At 40.3% G+C, this 23,016-nt stretch overlaps 3 pseudogenes; all 3 read right to left on the bottom strand.

Moving 5' to 3' along the window:
- Nucleotides 1-3,165: 3,165 nt before the first annotated feature.
- LOC142440141 (interferon-induced transmembrane protein 1 pseudogene) lies at nt 3,166-3,483 on the bottom strand (annotated as a pseudogene).
- Nucleotides 3,484-19,035: 15,552 nt separating this feature from the next.
- LOC142440140 (nascent polypeptide-associated complex subunit alpha pseudogene) lies at nt 19,036-19,749 on the bottom strand (annotated as a pseudogene).
- Nucleotides 19,750-20,845: 1,096 nt separating this feature from the next.
- Nucleotides 20,846-21,171, bottom strand: LOC142441035 (cyclin-dependent kinases regulatory subunit 1 pseudogene; annotated as a pseudogene).
- Nucleotides 21,172-23,016: the final 1,845 nt, after the last annotated feature.

Below are 23,016 nucleotides of genomic sequence, written 5' to 3'. Positions count from 1 at the left end.
AAGGTCATTATGACAAGAATAGATTGTAGAGGGAAGAAAAAGACATGAAAAATGGTTAGGAGACGATTGTAATAATGTAGGCGAAAGATAAAGTGTTTGGGACCAGGGTAGTCATAGTGGTAATATTTGAATTAATTAGATTCTGGGAAAATTCTGAACATAATGACAACAGGACTTGCTGATGTTTCAAGTGGATTCTGGATCACAGGGAGCCTACATAGGACCTCCGGGGCTGCGACCCTGCACAGAAGCAGGAAGCTTCATCCTTCTCCTTAGAGCTCGCATGGGTTTGAACTACAGACCTTGCAGTTAGCAGCCCAACACTTACCTGATAGTGAAGACAACACTGTTCGATTTGGCCTAAGCAACTAAAGGATAACATCCTTAGCTGTAATAAAGAATAGCATGGAAAGAAAGATTTGGAACCGGTGGGGAAATCAAGAATTTTCTATTGAAAGTATTAAATTTGAGATTTCTATTAGATAAGCACATATATACTTTGAGTAGGCAATTGGACACACTATGTTGAAATTGAAGGTGAAATTTGGAAATCATCAATGAATGTTGTTAGTTACCATGGAGTTGGTTCCTGCTAATAGTTAGCTACAATGCCCAACAGAACAAAACACTGCTATATCCAGCTCCATTCTCATGACTGTTTTCAAGGTTGAGCCTATTGCAGCTCTAGTGTCTATCTGTCTCACTGAGGGCCTTCTTTTGCACAGCCCACAGATAATAGTTGTTATGTAAACTCATAGGTCTAAATGAAATACCAAGGAAGTAGGAAGAGATAAAGGATGAGAGATATAAGAACTAATCTCTATGGCTTTACATTATATATAGACTGTGAGGATGAGGAGGAGTGGACAGTAAGAAGTCTGAGGAGAGCCCGGAAATACAGAGAAAACACAGTAATGTGCAAAAACCAAGTGAAGAAACTATTTCAAGGAGGAAGTGGAGATTAACTGTGTTGACTGCTACTGAAAAGCCAAGTAAGATACAAACTGAGAATTGAAGAGCAATTTGGTGAGTTGGTGAAGTGAAAGCATTATTTGAGTGGGCTCAACAGAGAGTGGAACATTCTTTAGTCAGAATGCTTCCCATAACAGTGGCAGTATAATTGCAAAACCATTTTTTGTGTTGTAGAATAGAAAGAGAGATGAGTAAATATATCAATGCTTTTGGGAATCAAGATTCTTCACTGGATAAGAAAGGAGACAAAAATACTGAATGCAGAAATGCAAGGAAGAACCCTGTGACACTGGGCTTTAATTGGAAGCATTGTTGTTGGGTGCCAACGAATGAGTTCTGACTCTTATGAGACTCTCTTTACAACAGAACAAAACAACGCCCAGACCCATGCCATCCTCACAATTGCTGCTGTGTGTAAGCCCATTGTTACAGCCACTGTGTCAATCCACCTTGGTGAGAGCCTTCCTATTTTTCGATGACCCTCTACTTTACTAAACATAATGTCCTTCTCCAGGGACCGGTCTGTCCTGACAACATGTCCAAAGTGTGTATGACAAAGGTTGGGCATTCTTGCTTCTAGGGAGCATTGTGGTCACACTCCTTCAGGACAGATTTGTTTCAGCCAAGGTCCATCTGACACCAGCAGCGACATCCCCTGTTCCACAGCCTCTCCTGAGACTGGCAGCTCCCTGTCAATGTGGTGCTGCAACCATTGTTGAGTGATCTTCAGCATCATTTTACTTGCATGTGATACTAATTATATTGTTCTCTTAGTTGCACATTCTGTTGGATCATCTTTCATTGGAATGGGTACAAATATGAATTTCTTTTAGTCATTTGGCCAGGTAGCTGTTTTCCGAATTTCCTGGCATAGTCTAAGAAATTCTTCCAGTGCTTCATCAGCTTGTTGAAATATTTCTATTGATATTCTATCATTCCTGGAGCATTGCTTTTGGCTAATCCTTTCAGTGCAGCTTGGACTTCTTCCCCCAGCACCATTGTTCTTGCTCATATGCTGCTTCTGCAAATGATTGAATGTTGACTTGGTCTATTTTGTACAGTGACTCTGTATATTCTTTCCATCTTCTTTTGAAGCTTCCTTCATCATTCATTATCTTGCCCATAGAGTCTTTCCAGTTTGCAATGTGAAGCTTGAATTTTTCTTGAGTTCTCTCCATTTCAGATATGCTGAGAGTGTTCCTTTTTTATTTTCTATTTCAAGGTCTTTGCACATTTGAATATAATATTTCACTTTGTCTTCTTGAGCTGCCCTTTGAAATTTTCTCTTCAGTTATTGGACTTCATAATTTCTTCCATTTGCTCTCGCTACTCTATAACTAAGAGCAAGTTTCACAGTCTCTTTCCTTTCTTTCCCATCTTTTTAGTGAGCTTCTGCTTTCTTCTGGTATGATGAAACTGATGTCATCCCACAGCTCATCAGGTCTTCTATCAATAGTGTACAATGAGTCAAATCTGTTCTTGAAATATTCTGGAGGTTCAGGTGGGATAGACTCCAGGTTGTATTTTAGCTCTCCTTGACTTGTTTTCACTTTCTGCAGCTTCAGCTTGAACTTATTTATATATGAGCAATTGGTGGTCTCTTTCCAGTCGGCTTCTGGCCTTGTTTTAGCTGCTGATATAGTTTCTCCATTGCCTCTTCCCACAGATGGAGCCAATTTGAATTCTGTGTATTCCATCTGAAATAGTCCATATGTATAGTTGTCATTTGTATTGTTGGGAAAAGGCATTTGTAATGAAGAAGTCGTTGGTCTTGCAAGATTCTATCATGCTAGCTCCAGGTTTATTTCTATCATCAAGATCATATTTTCCAACTACCATTCCTTCCTCTTTCTTTCCAATTTTTGCATTCCAATCACTAATAATTTTCATGCATTTTGATGGCACATTTGATCAATTTCAAAGTGAAGTCATTGATTTCTTCAATTTTTGTATTACTATCTCTAGTGGTTAGTGCGTCAATTTGAATAATAGTTATATTGACTCAATTTTCTCATATTTGGATAGATATAATCCCATCACGGTCATCCCTATTTTTTTTTTACACACCAGGGCGCTTTATTGAGCTCGCTGAGAGATGGAGATACATGCACAAATGGCTGTGGACAGGAGCGGCAGCAGGCAGGCCAGGGGTCAGGTCGTCCAGCAGGTTCAGGACACAGCCTGGTGCAATGGCTAGTGGCCTTGCTGGCCCATCATCTGCGACAGGGCTTGGAAACTCATCACTGTGCCCGTGGTGAGAAGAATGACGAAGAAGAGGATTCCCAGGAGGCCGAGGACCATACAGAAGATGTTCAAGTACTTGGCAGTGGACGCATGGCTCTGGGCCCCAATCATGTTGCCCACCATCTTCTGGTCCCTAGACTTCATGGAGTAGACATAGGCCACGAAGCCCAGGCAGCAGCAGTTGAGGAAGAGCGTGTTGAAGAGGGACCAGACCACGTGGTCAGGCACGTGGGGTTCACTCTGGATGTTGATCACGGTGGACTGCATGGGGGTGGCCTGGTATGGGGTCCGCAGCCCCCCCCCCCCATCTTGAGCTCCTCTTGAGCCATCTCCTGGGTGTGAGGACACAGAGACCTGCAGAATGGGAAAGGCCTCACAGTCATCCCTATTTCAAGTCAAATCTTGAAATGTCCTTTTTGATGATGAATGTGATGCCGTTCTTCTTGAATCTGACATTCCAAGCATAGTAAATTATATAATTATCTGATTCTAAATGGCCAATACCAATTTCAGTTCACTAACACCTAAGATTTTGATCTTTATGAGATCCGTTTACTTTTTAAAAGCTTCCAGTGTTCCTAGATCCATTGTTTGTATATTTCAAATTCTGAATGTTAATTGATGTTTGCAGCCGTGTCTTCTCATTTTGTGTTGTGCCCCATCAACAAATGAAAGTCCCAAAGGCTTTACTCCCACAGGCTTTGCTCCAGCAGCATCATCATGGTCTGCTCTCCTTTGAGAAGGCAGCTTTTCTTCAGTCTTATTTTGAGTGACTTACGACCTGAGGGGCGCATCTTCTAGCACTACCCCTGATAACGTTCTGTTTCTATCCATCGAACCTTCAGCTTCTGAAAATATCTCAGTGCGATACATAAGGTAGTTCAGTGTCTAATTCCTCCAAGTGGGCAGCCTATTCCTTCTTCAGAGTCGGGAAGTTCTGTTGAAATCTGTTCACTCTGGGTGACTCTGTTGGCATTTGACATACCAGTGACATAGGTTCCTGCATCACTGCAACACACAAGCCACCACAGTAGAACAAATTGATAGGTAGATTGGAAGTGTGGTAGATTGGAAATATTAGAATAAAGGAATTCTCTGGTTATGAACCAGAACCACTCCTAAATCTGTATTTAAGTTTTAATTTGTAGGTAAGTTGAAATAAGTACACATAGCTCTTATTTAGTGTCAATCAAATGCTTTTGTATGATATTGTGTATATTTTCTACGCATATAGTACAGGAGTCCTGTTGGTTACCTGCTGGATTTCTAACCACAAGGTCAGCTTTTCAACTCCACCAGTTGTGCTGAAGGTGAAAGATAGAATTTTTCCTCTAATAAAGATTTACAACCTCAGAAACCCAAAGGGCTAGTACTACTATGTCCTGTAGGGTTTCTATGAGTTGGAATCAACTTTATAGCAGTGAGGTATGTCTATAGAACCGTTAAGAAGCACTTCAATCTTAAATATAATAACACAGTATATAATAATTGAAAAGATTGGGATCCCAATCTTTTCCCGCAAATAATATCATCTGATTTTCTAGTTGCATTGGTTGGCTCTTCAACTTGGAAGTTGAGTACCTCTACAACCCCATTTTCACTGGTGTTGAGCTGCATTTGATTACCAATGCCAACTATAATTAGTCTGACTTCTGGGGTATCGTCCTCTGTAAGCTCCTGGGGCATAATTTCTTCCACATTCCTTTCATTCTTGACTGCATTATTTATACCAAGGATCAGAAATATTTTGATGACATCAGAGATATTGTAATTTCTCCACAATAACCTCCACAATTCACCTGTAGTAGTTACATAATTTCATGTCAACTTGAAGATATAGGAGAGTAGGGGTGGAGTTTAGGCTATTAATCAGGAAGTCTAGCCTGATGGTACCTCCTTGTAGGCATGACCTCATAAGCAGGGTCCTGGGAACTTTCCCCCCTTTCTCTGCTTCACCCTCCTCTTGGTGAGCCATGTGGAGACCTGTGAGCCACGTGATGCAGCCACCGCCTTTGGATTCACAACACTTCGCCCCCACCTGCCTGTGATCTTCCTACATTCTGCATCGTTGCATGTGGCTTCATGAGTCTGAAGAGGGATTAATGGACTAATATTGGATATATGGACTAGTATCAGACATATGAGCTTAGTTCGACTGGGCTGGGATGCTTGCTTGATACACAGTTATTTCTTTCTTACACATATATGAGTGTTACTGAATTTGTTTCTCTAGTCTACCTGGCCTAACATATCACCACATCATACTGGTGTAGCTCTGATTGCTTTTGAGAAGGGCCATCATATGAACAGGCTTTTTAAGAGGCCATAACTCCCATCTATTGACTAAAGTAGTAATGGGACATACTGGGTGGGATATGGGTAAATATGACCTTACCATTGGAGTAAAGGTCAGGTAGAGGGTTTGCATGCCCAGGTGAGTGATCAGGCACAAGAAGAATTTTGAAAGAGATTTTCCTGGCCAAGAAATAATATTCAACAATAGGGACTAAGTGGCTCAAGAATCAGTTTTCAAAAATGGTCATTGTAATCCAAGTCTTTTAATAATGGGAATAAATGCCTTAATGAAACAGTGAAGTATCCTCAGATTTAGGGAGTGTTATAAGAGCAAAGAATTGAGTTTGAAACCCCAAGATGTATTATTCACAAACAATAGCATAAGCCTGTTCTTTGGTTGCAGCAGTACATTGATAGAAATTCAAGCTAAATTCAGAAGAAGATGCGGAATGACCCGTATGAAATCATATGGATTTTGGCAGAAATCAGAGAAGACCAGAGAGATGTTTACCTGTATGTTATTGACTAAGCCAAGGCATTTTAACTGTGTGGATCTTAACAAATTATGGGCGGCATTGTGAAGAATGAGAATTCTACAAAACCTATGGCTCATGAGGAACCTATATCTAGACCAAGAGGCAGGCATTGAAACAAAACAAGAGGATACTGCATGGCTTAAAATATGAAAAGGTATGCATTAGGATTGTATCTTTACACCATACTTATTTAGAATGCTGAGAAAATAACCCAAGAAACATAACTACCTTACATGAAGAAGAATGTGCCCTATGGATTGGATCTGGAGACAATGCAACCTTGCTTGCTGAAAGTGAAGAGGCCTCAAAGCACTTAATGATGAAGACCAAGGATTAAAGGCTCCAGTCTGGATTACACCTTGATGTAAATAAAACAAAAATCCTTACAATTGGACCAATATGCAATGTCATGATTAGCAGAGTAAAGATCGATATTATTTTACTTGATTCATAATCAAAGCCCAGCAGTCAAGAAACCAAATGACTTATTACATTGAACAATATGTTGCAAAAGACCCCTCTAAAGTGCTAAAAAGCAAAGATGTGGTTTTAAGGATTAAGTTGCACTTGACCCAAGCTATGGTAGTTTCAACTACTTCATTGCATGTGGAAGGTAAACAATGAATAAAAAGACGGAAGGATTGGTGTGTTTTAATTACGACGTTGTTGAACAATACTGAATATACCATGGACTGCCAGAAAACAAACAAGCCTGTCTTGGAAGAAGTAAAGCCAAACTGTTCTTTAGAAACAAGGATGGTACGATTGTGTCCTGTGTGCTTTGGACATGTTAACAGGAGGGACCAGACCGGAGAGAAAGACACCATGATTGGTAAAACAAAACAAAACAACAACAACAAAACGCCCCGCTGTTGAGTCAACGCTGACTCATAATGACCCTCTAGAACAGAATAGAACCACCCTTGTGAGTTTCCAAGATGGCAACTCTTTACACGATAGACACCCTCACTTTTATCGCAAGGAGCAGCTGCCTGGTGGTTTCAAACTGCTAACCTGGAGGCTAGCAGTCCAATAGGGAATCACTCTAGAAGGTCAATGAGAAAGAGGAAGCCTCAAGGAGATGAAACAATGGGCCCAAGCACAGAGAAGAGTGTGAGGAGGGTGCAGGACCCCGCAGTGTTCAGTTCTTATGCACTGGGACACTGAGTTGGAACCGACTTGGTGACATCAAACAATAACAAGAATCATGAATTTAGGCAATGGTATTGAATTTAAAACACTGTTGATATAAGGAAATTATACATGTATTGGACAGCTTTTTCACTGTAATTTGTGTGGTTTTTTTCTTGCATAGATTCAAAGCGTAAGTGACTTGGATACTAGCTACACAAACCAAACCAATGGTTCTCAACCTTCCTAATGCTGTGACCCTTTAATGCAGTTCCTCATGTTGTGGTGACCCCCCCAACCATAAAATTATTTTTTTTCTCGCAGGGAGGGGCAGGAAGGGAGAGGGACAGGGAGAGAGACAGGGAGGGGGAAGGAGAGGGGGAGGGAGAGAGGGAGAGGGAGAGGGGGAGGGAGAGAGGGGGAGAGAGGGGGGAAAAGAGAGGGAGGGAGGGGGAGAGAGGGGGAGGAAGGAAGGAAGGGAGGGAGAGAGAGAAAGGGAGAGGGAGAGAGAGAGAGGGAGAGGGAGGGAAAGGGAGGGAGAGGGAGAGCCATAAAATTATTTTTGTTGCTACTTTATTTCTGTGATTTTGCTACTGTTATGAATCAGGTGGCCCCTGTGAAAGGATTGTTCTGTCCCCAAAGGGGCCGTGACCCACAGGTTGAGAACCACCGATGTTTAGGGTAACAACTCACTGCAAACTACATGTGCTATCAAGGCTCCTTTCCCAGGAGAAGTTGTTAGTTGCTATCTAGTAGATCCATAAGATAATAAGCTCTGATGATAGGAAACTAAACTGCATGTTGTCAGGAAGGAGGGAAGTAGCGTGATCTTGAACTGGCAGTAAGAAACAAGGAATGTAATTTGTTGTTTTTCGGGTCCTAGTTTGGTGGCCCAAACAACTATAAAAGAAAGACTGGAAATTTGAATTCATCCAGAAGTATCTTGGAAGAAAGGCCTGGCAATCTACTTCTGAAAGATCAAAACCTTTATTGATTTAAGAGAAAATATATGGTGAAGTCTCCAATTTCCGTTAGTGTTGCTAGAGTCAGAATCAGTTGTGGGAGTCTTGTTAGAAACGTTAAGATTCTGGGCCTTTATCACTTCCATACAACTGAGGTCCTGATTGAAGCACAAGGCTTTTGACCTATGCTGATGCAGGTACGAAAGCCAGAGACAAAAAGAAGGTGCACTCTGATGTGAGCGTTTCCTTCCATGGTCTTGAATATTTTCTTTTTAAAAAATCATTTTATTAGGGGCTCATACAACTCTTATCACAATCCATCCATACATCAATTGTGGTCTTGAATATTTTCATAGTAGAAGGTCTTAAGGTTCTGGCTTTCTACCCCTTTGGAAGAGAGATCCATTCCTGAGATTCAAGCTTCTCATGAAATCAGAATTTGGGGTGATAGATAAGCTGCCAGTGATGTCAGTTTTCTCACGTGGGACAATGGTCAATATGTCCTGACCTATGGAAGCAAAGGAAACAAGGCTGTCTAGACAGGAGCTCTGACAGCACTAAGGTTCCTTTGTGACTCGGATGAGTCTTCTTGTAACACAGAAAGTTCAGTTAGCAGCTCCTAGATGCATTTTTTTAAAAAGAAAAGTTTAGACGTTGACTCTTCAGTATCACGGAGATCGAAACACAATGGCCTAATCAGTAACTGTGGACATTTTGAAACATCCTAATATTTAAGAGGAAATTAAAAGTAGGTCTTGCTTGTTATCAGTGTTGAAAATCACAAACAGACACTCTCATACTGAGTCACTGTAATAATTCTCTAGTCTTAGTTCACTGAATCTCTGCAGATTCAATTTGGCATCAAATAACAGCCTATTCTTGTTCTGCCACTGTAGTCATTTGGAGCTGATGAAGAGACAGATAGCACCTTAGCAAGAGACCAGAAAGAAAACAGTGCTCTCAGGTGGCATTTTGTTTGGGGACAAGTCTGGAACTCTAAGTTTCATGACTTGCTTTTCTGAGGAACACTGACCAAAGTTGGGGACTTTCATCATGGTGCCTTCTCTTAAATCAACATGATTAATTAGAAATGTGGATAGTTGATTATGCCTCACATCTCTGATGCTTATCAAGTCACTGATTTATTCTTAATTACAGTTTCTCCACCTGTGCAAGTGCAAATGAAACTGCTTCAAAGTGCCCGAGGAATTTCTGACTCTGCTTATTTGAGCCCAGGGTGTTTCAACTCTAAACTGTAAATTTGAAAGAATTTTCACCTCGTCAGCCCCAAGCCTTCACTAGCAGGCAAGAAAAGCAAACTGTTTCTTTCAAAAGGGATTTCACTTGTGAAAAGAAGAGAGCCAGATGCAGATGCCAACCAAACTCAAAGTGAGAGCCTATAATTAATGTCTACAAAAGGAATCAGATTCTTAGATTCATAACTTATCAAGAGAGATGGACAACCTTTCGCGTCAAGCTGAAGTGGTGATAGAGTCCACCTGATGCCAATTTCCCTAAAGTCCATTAGCTAGAAGCCATTATGTTATCGATTCATATAAAATTAGTATTTTTGTGGAGGGAGGGTGGGGTAGAAAGGGGGAACCGATTACAGGGATCTACGTATAACCTCCTCCCTGGGGGACGGACAACAGGAAAGTGGGTGAAGGGAGCATTGGACAGTGTAAGACATGACAAGACAATAATTTATAAATGATCAGGGGTTCATGAGCAAGGGGGAGCATGGAGGGAGGGGGGAAATGAGGAGCTGATGCCAGGGCCTTAAGTGGAGAGCAAATGTTTTGAGAATGATGAAGGTCACGAATGTACAAATGTGCTTTACGCAATTGATATATGGATGGATTGTGATAAGAGTTGTATGAGCCCCCAATAAAATGATTTTTAAAAATTAGTATTTTCTAGGGCTATCATTACCAATCATTGTCATATATTAAGAGATTCTAATCTAGGGAACATTTGAAAATACTCATGCCTAAGTGTCTGGGGTCTTAAAGGCTTGAAGGTGAACAAGCGGCCATCTAGCTCAGAAGCAAATAAGCCCACATGGAAGAAGCACACCGGCCAGTGCGATCACGAGGTGCCCAAGGGACCAGATATAAGGCATCATGCAAAAAAAAAAGATATAAGTGTGTGTATGTATGTGTATATGTGTGTACATGTATATATGTATGTGTATATATGTATATATATATATCATATTAAATAAAGGGGGAAGTGCAGAGTGGAGACCCAAGGCCCAAGTGTCGGCCAATAGAGTTTCCCTCATAGAGGGGTTTAGGAGAGGAGATGGGTTGATTAGGGTGTGAGGTAGTACCGATGAAGAACACAGCTTTCCCTCAGATCCTGGATGCTTCCTCCCCCCAACTACCATGATCCGAATTCTACCTTGCAGGGCTGGATAGGACAGAGGCTGTACACTGGTACATATGAGGGTTGGAGGTACAGGGAATCCAGGGTGGATGATACCTTCAGGACCAAGGGTGTGAGGGACGATGCTGGGAGAGTGGAGGGTGAGTGGGTTGGAAAGGGGGAACTGATTACAAGGATCCACATGTGACCTCTTCCCTGGGAGAGGGACAGCAGAGAAGGGGGGAAGGGAGACTCCAGATAGGGCAAGATATGACAAAATAACGATGTATAAATTACCAAGGGCATATGAGGGAGGGGGGAATGGGGCGGGAGGGGGGGGGGAAAGGACCTGATGCAAGGGGCTTAAGTGGAGAGCAAATGCCTTGAGAATGATTGGGGCAGGGAATGTATGGATGTGCTTTATACAATTGATGTATGTATATGTATGGATTGTGGTAAGAGTTGTTTGAGTCCCTAATAAAATGTAAAAGAAGAAAAGAGAAAAAAATGATTAGGGCAAAGACTGTACAGATGTGCTTTATACAATTGATGTATGTATATGTATGAACTGTGAAAAGAATTGTATCAGCCCCAATAAATTGTTAAAAAAAAAAAAAGAAAGAAAATACTCATGCCTAAACCACAACCTAGACATTCTGATTTCTGCTGTCTCTGGTGGAGGCCAGCCATTGCCAGTCAAAACAGAAGAGATGCAGTTAAGTTTAAAATTTTAATAAAGTGAAAAATAACATTTTAAGAGAACTATGTCCCGAAATTACAGTTTGCATTTCTATTTTTATTTGCTAAATCTGGGAACCTTACCCATAACCAGGTTAGCCAAGATTCAGAACTGCTTTTACAGTGTATTCAACTCACACAAATTGACTGCCTTTATGCATTTTCTGAATAATTTTGCATCTTTTTAAAGAGATATTTTCCCCATTTCTAGCTAGTCTTTGAATTTATTTTTAACATACTAGTTTCTAAAAGACTGTCAAACTTGTCTTTTTTAGTATTTTTTACTAAATATTTTATGTACTGTGCTTCATGTGATTCATTCAACTTGACCCTTCTGAGTTCTTACTTCCATTTTATATTTGCTATTTTTTTTTATTCCTTTGTGAACTTAATACAATTTTAAAACATCATGTCAAGTTGGTAAGGTGTAATGCTTTTGAAAGTAACAGCAGATTTTTAGAGGTGATAACTATATGGCGTTTCCTTTTTTAAAAAATTCAGGAATAACGTGAGAACATAATTAAAACACAGATAGCAGAAATAAAATGATTATAATTGCTGAAGGCTAGATGTGGACATGTTGCAGTTCATACACTATTCTAATTTTTATGTATTTGAAACATTTGACAACAGTAAATAGATTAAACAGACATTTGGGCCCAGCTCTCTAGATAGCTAAGTAATAAGGAGTCAGGACATATTATTTGCCAAGATAGAAAACTAAACAGGTAATGTAGCACATAGAAGAATATTAAAAGAGATACAAATAGTATTAAATAAAAACAAGGCTCTCTTTTATCCATGCTCATGGCCCAAGTTCTCCTCAAAGACAACTGCCGTCAGACCCTCGTCTCTTTCCAGAGATATTCATCGTACTAGCTGTAGGATATGCTAATATGTGGGTACATATATATGCATCTGAACATATACATACACACATATATATATAGCATGGTGACTTATTGCATTTCCTGGTCTGCATCTATTGAAAAATATATATTTCCATATAGATCTAACTCACTATTTACCACCTGCTTATTATTCCACTTTTTTGTTATATCAATTTTTATTTAAGCAATATTATGTTTTGGAGAATTCAGTGTTTTTTTTAATTCCTAGCTATACTATTTTACAATACAGATTCTTTTATAACTATAATTTCACACATATTGAAACATTAGTATGTGTCTTTAAAGTAAATTCCTATGATGGAATTGCTATGCCCCAAAATATAAGAGTGCTTAAAAATTATAATAGTTACCGTAAAATTTTTCTGCTTGAAAGATTGTATCAGTTATATCCCTCTAGAAAAAGGCCAAACTCCAAATGAAGACTATCGAATGTACCATGGACTGCTAAAAGAACCAACAAATCTGTCTTGGAAGAAGCACAGCCAGACTACTCCTTAGAGGTCAGGATGGGAGACTTCATCTCACGCACTCTGGACATGGTGTCAGGAGTGGTTTCTGTTGTACATTGGGTCACTATGTGCCAGTGCCCATTTGATGGCACCTACCAAAAACTACCACAGCAAAATGTCGAAGAGTCGTGGTGGCACACGCAGTTAAGGGCTCTGCTCCTTACTAAAAGGGCGCTGTTCAAATCTGTCCATCAGCTGGGGGAAAGATCTGATGGTCTGTTTCCATAAACACTGCAGCCAAGAAAATCCTATGGGGTCGTTCTTCTGTCACATTAGGTCACGAGGGCTCAAAACTGACTTGAGGGCGCCTAACGACACCAAGCAGTACTTCTGAACTCAACTTATCTTCACAAACAAACCTGAGCACGGGCTAGTGTGCAGGTAATTAGTTAGGGACATGACCCAGGAAGCAGGAGTGAGGGGCCAGCAAGAATGGAACAAAGCAAGTGTGCACTTAGAGGGCAGGGCCCAGTCAGCCAGGAACTCAGAGGAATGTGTAGAATCCCGCTCGTAATTGTTCACTCAAGTGTCAACAGGGACCAGCATTTATCCTTTATTCTTCATTGTTTGAAAGCCAATTCAGGGATGCTAACTCCCTGCACTTTCAGAGAAGACGGGCACTTCCACAGCGGGAGTCCGTGATGGGACACCAGAAAAGTCGTGGGAAAGAAAATAAACGAATACATCTTGAGTCTGGGTCCCAGAAAGCAGCCCAAACCTAAACCTGCAGAGATTCTTTTCGACTGCAGTAACAGCTGGAATGTGAGGCGAAGGTTTGACTAAATGAGATGGGTCACACACGAACAAGTAGCTATAGAAAGGACATGAAGGTTCCTGTTGACTTGCCAATACAGTTTGCTCTTCAACTTTCGGACTATTTTTAAACAACTGGAAAAAAGTGGTACCAGACTAATTTTATTTAGAACTTGACTGAAGACATATGTTTGAGACATCTGTATCCTATTTTTGTGAAATGTCTTTTGTCTATTTTTCTATTAGTTTTTAGAGCTTTTTTTCTTATTAAGGTGTTAGTAGCTATTTATATACATAGAAAATAGCCCTTTTCTATTATATGAATAGCAAGATATTTTGTCTTGATTTTGTTAATTCTGTCTTTTCAGTGTAATTTTTAAATGGACATAAACTAAAACAAACATTCTTTTTCATTTCTGTTTAATATTCTGTCCTACTTATAAAACCATTTCCCACTTTGAAAGTGTTTTTAAGAATTGATCCATATTGATAGCAGAGGCCATAACTCAATACATATTTTCTCTTTATCAAGAGAACCTTGATTTTCAGTTGATCACGTTTCTCAGTGTCTTAGTCTTTAGAAGTAAACCCCTGTCTTTCATTTACTTATTGCTGTCTGTAAAGCATGCTATTTATTGAGGCCGTGCGTTGAAAGGAAGAAGGGCTGGCGGCACGGTCGTCCAGGGCTCAGTTGCTGCCCAAATCCATTGGTGGTTTGACCCCACCAGTTGTTCCATGGGAGAAAGATGTGGTAGCCTGTTCCATAAAGATGACAGCCTTGAGACCCCATGTAGCAGCTCTACTCTGTCCTGTAAGGTCACTATGAATCTGAATCCACTCAAAAGCAACTGATTTACTCTGATTGCCTTTGACATGTTTGCATGTTCCTAGCACACTGAGACCTTTCAAAGCCAAGTGGCAAAGGGAATATCCAAATGGAGAAGGATTCAGGGAAACTCCTAGGGAGAGGGAAGTGGGTTGGAGAGGGCACTTAAGTGTCTAGGTGATGGTATCCATCTGTAAGATAGGGAGTCTCTGGGTCAGAGAGCTTTGAAAGGCAGCAGGGATATGGTGTCTTTGTAACTACACAGTTTGTTTTTATCAGTGGCTAGCAGATGTCGCATACTGTATTAGGGGATTCTCTAGAAAAGCAAAACTAATGTCCCACACACATACAGAGAGAAATGGAGAGAGAGAGAGATTTATATCAAGAAAATGGCTCATACAATTGTAGCAGGAAAGTTCAAGTCAAGAAAACCCCTCATTTTCAGTTGGGCACATCTCCCAGGCTTGCTCCTAAATTGCTGGCCTCTTTGAAAGACTTTGAGAAAGTCTCATACTGAGAATCACAGAAGATATTACAAAACTACCCTATGAGTGCTAGAGCAAAGTGAAGAAATCAGATGGTTCCTGAGTATCAGAAATAATAGCTTAAAGGTTTGCCTTAAAACAAGCAGCCATCTAAATGAAGTGTCACTTGAGTCCACACAGAAACATGCCAGCTTGTGTGATCAAAGGATTATTAATAATAAAACTCATGATCTGAGGTTTAAATTCTGAGCACCTAATGTGCAAAAGGCTATGAATGACAGTGATAGATGGAAATCATTTTTAGGATCCCCACGTGGATTAAGTAAGTCTCCACTGAATTCCTTTTGGTCATGAACTAGGGGTGTGATCAGTCTTGCCCTCTGGGAGAGTACAATAGAAAGTGGATTACCTCCAGTCCTTCCTAGCCAGCCCAGGAGGGACTTGCCTGGCATGGCCTTTAGGTAGATCATCATAATGGGATTGAATAATCATGACTGCTTTAAGTGTAAGGCCATTGATCAATCCTGTAAGCTCTTCTGTCTAATAGACTCCATGTGTTCCACTCATGGTCCCTTTCCCACTTCTGTAGTACCTTATAACTGTGAGGTATTGATCTGCTGCCAATCATACTTTTGTGACCATTTCATTTGGCCTCCCATATCCTTACTAAGTGTCTGCATCTCAACAAACCCTTGGGCAACACTATGACCTCTTGCTAATAGTCTCCTTTATCCAGATGATGTATCTTTGCCTTGTCTTGTTCTGATAAAGATTTAATAAATGTTTCCCTTTAAAAGAAAACTCCCCAAACCTATCAGCTGGACTCAGTAGTTCAAGACTGGGTTTTTTTGCGTGACAAATATTACATTATTTAATTTACAAAATATTAACCTAAACTAATCATAACAATTAAACCACATTAACAAATATATTTGTTTTCGTTTGATCACTTCCCCTTTATACTGTTGGTGAGGGAGGAATTCCCCTCCTAGGGTTATGGAAATGGCTGAACCCATGAGACATAACACTGGACAAATAAGTTGTCAGCAGTTTATCAGCCACGATATACACACAGCCTAGAGGTCACCTCATGCAAAACAAGGCTCTCTGGGACTTGCACTGGAGAACAGAATGAAGAAGCAGGGGCTTTGGGAGGCAGGCTTTGTAGGTAATAAAATGATGAGGTGACTCTTCTCTGGGCTTGCAGGGAACTGGAAAGTACTATTCAGGGATAAGGAGACATTGTGCCTGGCCTCTGTGATGAAAGGGTTGCTTGGATCTCGTCCATGAGAGCAGAAGAGGGAGAGGAACTTGTGGTTACGTCATTTGAGAGCCTCTCGCTTTTGCTCAAATGTCAAGACTGACATAATATTGAAACTTAATTTAAGTCTTATACCATCTGCCTTTAATTGTTTTATTCTTTCTTTGTGTGTGTGTGTGTGTGTGTGTGTGTACTTTTCTTCATCTTGAGTTTATTTTGATTATATAATTTTTAAAGCCATAAAAGTATTGCATACTGGTTTTAAATGACACAATGTCATAAAAAGCAATGCATGTTCATTTAAAAAACACACAAACAAGCATTTAATCGCAACGAGAACATCACGCTCCATCCCACTACTGAAAACAAGCAATGCTGACATTTTGTTTTCCTCCCAGATTGTTTTCCCTTTGTATCTTGTTTTACGCAGCAAATTGCTGGTTTGGAGCTAGTCCTAAAAATGTTGGTCAAATGATTGAACTATGCATATTCTTTGTCATCTTGATTTTTAGCTTTTAATGACAGCTTTGTCTAATGGATAGATCATAGATTATTTAACCATTACTGTACAATTGCTGAAGAAGCTCTGGTAGCAGGGTGGAGTAAGTATTAAGCTATTAGGTATGAGGTCAGAGGTTCACCAGCTACTCTACAAAGATGTACATTCTCAGAAACCCTAAGGAGCAGTTTTACTCTGTCCTGTAGGATCACTATCAGTCAAAATTTACTCAATAGCACTGGGCTTGTTTTTTGTTTTGATTGTATAATTATTAATAAAAATGTAATCAAATCTTATGTGACTAATTGCCAGAAATGAATTCAAGGCATTGTACATTTTAAAAGCTTTGGGTACACAGGATAAATTGTTGGATTTTGACAAATTCTAATAAATAACCCCTCTCTTTGTGTCCAGTAAGGAGCCCTGGTGGTGAGGTGGGTTATGAGTTGGGCTATTAATCTCATGGCTAGCAGTTCAAACCCACCATTACTCCAAAGGTGAAAGATGAGGCTCTTTTCTCAGAAACCCTTAAGAAGCAGTTCTACTTTGTACTGTAGGGTTACTATGAGTCAACATCAACTCAATGTCGGTGGGTTTCTGGTTTTGTGTTCAATATCTAAAGCAATAGCGATATAAAACAAAGAAGAAGACAAATGGAGCCCGAATTGTCTCTTCTATATCTAATATTAGAGAATATACTTATATTTTTAGAAAATCATCTTAGAATTAAACCCACAATAGGCCTCCTTCTCATTCCAGCAGGAACACAGTAGAACATGTGCTCCTGGTGAAGAATTTGATCTAAGAGGAAAGAAATGGAAAAGGAACCATCTACACATGCCCAATATATCATTTAAACCTCCCTTATCAGGTAAACATTTTCTTTTGAGAAGGAGCAAGTGAGGGATCGCGTAGAAAAAGGCTGGCTGTGCAGCGCTCAACTGAGGATTAAATAAAGATGCAAATACAGATTACCTTTGTCAAGAAACAAAAAGAAAAAGGCTGGCTGATGATTCTGAGTTATTCAAGCTCCCCAGGCATGGGAACAGTCGAAAGAAATGCCAGCTCACACCTTGGTAAGCATCATAAATTACAATTCTGTTAAAATTAGTAATGCATTACACGTAAATGTTATCCAATAATTTCATTTTTTATTCTTGAATACTAATAAGGTCGAAGAGTCTAACATTTCAAATGATATTTTGAAATTCAGTGGTGAATCACCTGTTCAGATCTATTGGATTGGAATCTATCACAAAGTCCATATTTTTAAACTGTTGATTATATATATATTTCATATAATTTAATTGTTCAATCATATTAAGAAGAGTTGCACAATCATCACAATTTCAGAATTCCTCTTTCAAATACTCATTGTTGTTAACTCCCCATTTCCCTCCAAGCCATAACCTAGGTAATTAATAATCCTGTTACTGTTTCTATAGATGTACCTACCTTTACTGGATTTCACATCCAGAAATTCATACACAACACAGAAAGAAACAAACAGCAAGAACAAGCAAAACAGAAAAGCCTTGAGCAAAAAGAAAAGCAGGCAATATTAAAAAATGAAACAACTTTAAAATGAGGCAAAGGGGAGATCAAATGATAAAATGTTCCATTTTAACCTCACTACACATGACACAATCCACTTTACTATGTTCTCTGCCTGATAGCAAGGCTCTTCACATCGTAATCTATGGTCAGAGGGGATGCAATGAAGGCTTAATCCATGTGGGAATTCTACAAATGGATTTTGGGTTTCCACTGTTACCCATAGCCTTCTGCAAATTGAGTAAGTAAGCTCTAATATCATTCCCTTCTTCAGATTTGGATTGTATTATATACAATCCTTGGATCACAAAGGCTGGCATGCTTCTTCCATATGGACTTAATTGATGCCTCACTTAGATGGCTGCTTGTTTTAAGATGAGTCTGTTGCTCTTTCTTTGAAGGAGCTCTGGTGGTGCTGTCAGATAAGCATTGAACTGCTTACTCCAAGGTCATAGGTTCAAATCCACCAGCTACTCTGTGAGGAAAGATTATGCTGTCTACACCTGTACAGATTTAGTCCATGAAACCCTACTCTACTATACAATGTTGTTTTGAATCAAATCGACTGGATGGCAGTGAGTTTTGAGGGAACTTTATTTGCTTTTGAAGTTAGTGATATAACATAAAGTTACACAATCAAGTATGCTGTGTTTTTGAGCTTTAATTTATTGCTTTTGAAATTGATCAAGCATGCGTGTGAGGTACTAATTGTCGATGATTGGAATGCAGATGTTGAAAATGAGTAAGGAGCCATACCAAATGAAAAACCAACTCACTGTCATCAAGTCCGAATGCAGAGCGACTCCGATGAATCGCCACCAGATAGGGCAGCAGACCGCTTCCCCTTTGGGTTTCTCAAGTTGGAAATCTTCATTTTGGCTCATCCAACAAGAAGCCATCACTTTATTAATTATAGAAACAGTACAGATTTCAACCAAACTGCAGTTGAGCTGTTGAAACACCACCCCTCCCCCCAAAATAGATTTTTGTTTTCATATGGACATGGTTAATTCAATAATATTTACAATATCATTACTGTTTCTCTTTAGCACCCAGACTGCCTTTGCTCTTGATATGTTTGCTTGTGACATGACCAATTTTATAACCTTAACTTCCACACCTGTTTCATCATCTCTTCATCATCTTCCTCTTCATTCTCCGCTTGTACAGATGGAGCTTGTGTGTTTTCCTGAATGTTCCACACAGCTTCACCTTGAACTCTGAATTTCTCAGCAGCTGCCAGTGGTGCTTGCTGAGATAAATCCTCGATCTTGGCTTCCCCAAAAACTACAGAGGTGTCTGAAGTGATGTAGACATCTGGCTTTGGGATGACAAAAAGGATAGTCTTAGACTTCCAGACAGTGACTCCAGTAACCTCTGTGACTTGCCGAAGACCCCGTTTAGACAAAGCCTTGGTGCCTTCTTTACTCTCTGACTCCGCTTTGCTTTCCTGACTGGTTCCGCATTGATTTCAGCTGCCGCCACCAGCTGAGCTGATTGTGGGTTGCCTGTGTAGAATCCTGCTCCTCGAACTCAGGCACTGTTTCATCACTGTCAGTTTCTGTTCCAGATCCTGCCTCCGCGTGGGGTTGAGCCAGCTCCTGCTCTGTAGCAGGGATGGTTTCTGTGGTTTTACCGGGTATTCGGTACAGGAAACACAGGGCCAAGATGGCGACCGAAAGACAGTGAGCGAGAGCGTGACCCATGACTGTTGCAGAAGGCAGGCTGACATAGAGGGCAGGTTATAAATCCTTACGGGAGCAGAAAGCCTCATCTTTCTCCTGAGGTGTGATGGGTGGATTTGAACCTGTAATCTTGCAGGAAGCAGTCCAATGCTAATCTGATAGCACCACCGGGGTTCCTTCACAAATAATTAGCAATTAGAAAATATGGACTTTGGTGATAGAAATTATGCTGGAGATTACATGACAGAATTTTACAAGACCAATAATTTATTTATTGCAACAACATAAATGGTGATTACACACACCAGCTTTACAAAAAGAAACAAATAGACTACATCTGTGAAAAGAGACCGTGGAAAAGCTGATTATCATCAGGCAGAACAAGGTCACGGGCTGACTGCAATATAGACCACCAATTACTCATATGCAACTTTAAGTGAAAACTGAAGAAAATTACAAGTCCACTAGAGCCAACATAAGACCGCAAGTATGTCCCATCTGAATTTAGAGATTATTCCAAGAATAGTTTTTTTTTTTAATCTATTAATGACCAAAGACTAGAGAAGCTGTATAGCGACATCAGGGATTTCATCCTGCGTGGATCCACAATCAGTGCTCATGGAAGCAGTAGTCACGAGATCACATGGGTTACAGTGTTGCACAAGATCTTTTAAAGGGTTGAAAAGCAAGGATACTTCTTTCTCTCTCTTTTTGGGATTATAAAAATGTCTTCTTTAATCAAGGGATTTTTTTAAAAACACGGAACAGATTTCTTGAATAAAATGGAAAGTTTCCAATACATCAAAACACACATCAGCAGTCGCCATACACACGGTACTCAACAGGGAAAATGAAAAATAGAAACACTAATACTAACAACAGCAAGTTTACACAATGCCTGTAAACTGAGCCCTGTGATCTCTTCCCAGGTGCTTTCTCTGCCTGCCAGGGGTGCTCGGCTGGACACAGCCCGCCATGGCTGCTGGGGACAAGAGCAGCTGAGACCGGGGCCCACAGAGCACAGCTGGCAGGGTGGTGTGGCTCCGCACACACGGCAAAGCACGCACCGGCACATTCAAACAGTGCAGGGAACATCCTTTGAATATCAGAGTGAGAAACGTCAGAGAAGGCAACATTATTAGAAAGATGTTAGCAAGAAAGGAAGGCTGGAACAGCTTGAGGCTGCAAAGTGGCTGGCTAGCTTCATTTCTTTGGCTTCTTGGGCAGCGGCCGCTGGAACAGCAAGATGTGAGGTTCTGGTTCATGGATCATATAATGGACCCATCCCTGACTCTGCTGGACGCCAAGATTCCTCCATTCAGATTCAGACATCAAATGGGTTTTCGGGACCAGCTTGGCTATATCCTTGGGCAACATCACGTGCCTGTACTCGAATTCCGCGTCATCGTATTTGTCCGAATAGTCAATTTGCTTGTGCGACATGCTCGTTCTGAGGGACTTCGGACCCTCGCCACCAACCTCCTAACAACTCCCAGCAGCACGCGCTCCCACCCTCTTTGGCCTCGCTTTCCGCAAGGATATTTCTTTAAGGACTAAAACACACCTGACCCAAGCCATGCGATTTTCAATTGCCTCCTATGCGTGTGAAAGTTGAACACTGAATAAGGAAGACTGAAGAAGAACTGGTGCATTTGAATTGTGATGCTGGCAAAGTATGTTGACAGTACCATGGATTACCAAAAGAACAACCCAGTCTGTTTTGAAAGCAGTGCATCCAGAACGCTCCTTGAAAACAAGGACAGTGGGACTTCGTCTCATGTACTTTGGACATGTCAGGAGTGATCACTCTCTGGAGAACTTGATAAAGTGCAAGGACAGTGAAAAAGAGGAAGACCCTTGACACGATGGATTGACACAGTAGCTGCAACAATGGGGTCAAGCACAAGAACAAGTGTAAGGATGCCACTGGACTGGGCAAGATTTCTTTCTGTTGTCTATATGTTTGCTATGAATCAGAATTGACTCAATGGCACCTAACAACACCAACAACAACAATATGATCCAAAGCAATAGTATTGCAGAAAGATGTGCAACAGCACTGAAGGCATTGACAGGTAACAAAGGTCTGGAAAATTATATAATAGCAATTGACATGTTTCAACAAATTGGTGCTGTGTAAAGGTATGCACTTGTCTGTGCCAAGAGATTTGGAAGACATACCCTATTAAGGCCTTTGTTGTATTATAAAAATACATAGGAGAAGCTAGAGGGAAAAATAAATTTTGAACACAGCTACCTCATCAGCTTGCTGGAAGAGATCTTTCTTTTGCCGAAGATAATTTTATAATGGTGCTGCCTGAAGTTCAAGTCAGATTCAGAAGAGGATGTGGAACAAAGGCTATCATGGCTGATTCAGATGATTCTTGGCCGAAAGCAGAAAATATCAGATAGATGTCTACCTGTGTTTTACTGACTATGCAAGGTATTTGGTTGTATAAAAAATAGTGGCAGATTTTGGACAAAACTGTGAAGAGTGGGCATTTCAGAACACTTGTGCTTATGGGAAACCTGTACACAGACCAGAACAAGGGGATACTGAGGAAAGGTGTGTATCGGTGCTGTATCCTTTCTGTATACTGACCAAATAATCTGGTCAGTAGATTATTATATGAAGAATGTGGCATCAGGATTGGAGGAAGATTCATGAATAATCATCAATATATAGGCCACATAATCTTTCTTGCTGAAAGTAAAGAGGATTTGAAGCACTTACTGATAAATATCAAAGACTACAGCCTTCAATATGGATTATACCTCAACAGAGAGAAAACAAAAATTCTCACAGCTGTATCGATAGGCAACATCACGATAAGCAGAGAAAAGACTGAAATTCTAAAGGATTTCATTACACTTGCCGCCACAATCAGCTCCCATGAAAGCAACTATCAGTTAAACTAAGAATGGGATGCATTTGTCAACTCTGCTGCAAGGATCTCTTTAAAGTGTTAAAAAGCAATATGTCATTTTGAAAACTAAGGTGGACCAGACCCAACCATGATCTTTTTAATAGACTCTCATATGCATGCAAAAGCTGAACATTAAATAAGGAAGACAGAAGAACTGGTGCCTTTGAATTTCTGTGTTAGTGAAAACTATCGAATATGCCATGAACTTTCAGAAGGACCAGCACGTCTGTCTTTGAAGCAGTACAATCAGAATGCTCCTTAGCAATGAGAATGATGACTTGGTTTCACATACTTTAGACATGTTATCATGAGGGCCCACTTCCTGGGGAAAGAGGGTTAGTGGGAAAGAGGAAAACTATCA

The sequence above is a fragment of the Tenrec ecaudatus genome, chromosome 2, assembly GCF_050624435.1.
Source record: "Tenrec ecaudatus isolate mTenEca1 chromosome 2, mTenEca1.hap1, whole genome shotgun sequence".
Lineage (NCBI taxonomy): Eukaryota > Metazoa > Chordata > Mammalia > Afrosoricida > Tenrecidae > Tenrec > Tenrec ecaudatus.
The sequence above is the reverse complement of the archived record's forward strand: the minus strand, read 5'-3'. Positions and strand labels throughout refer to the sequence as shown.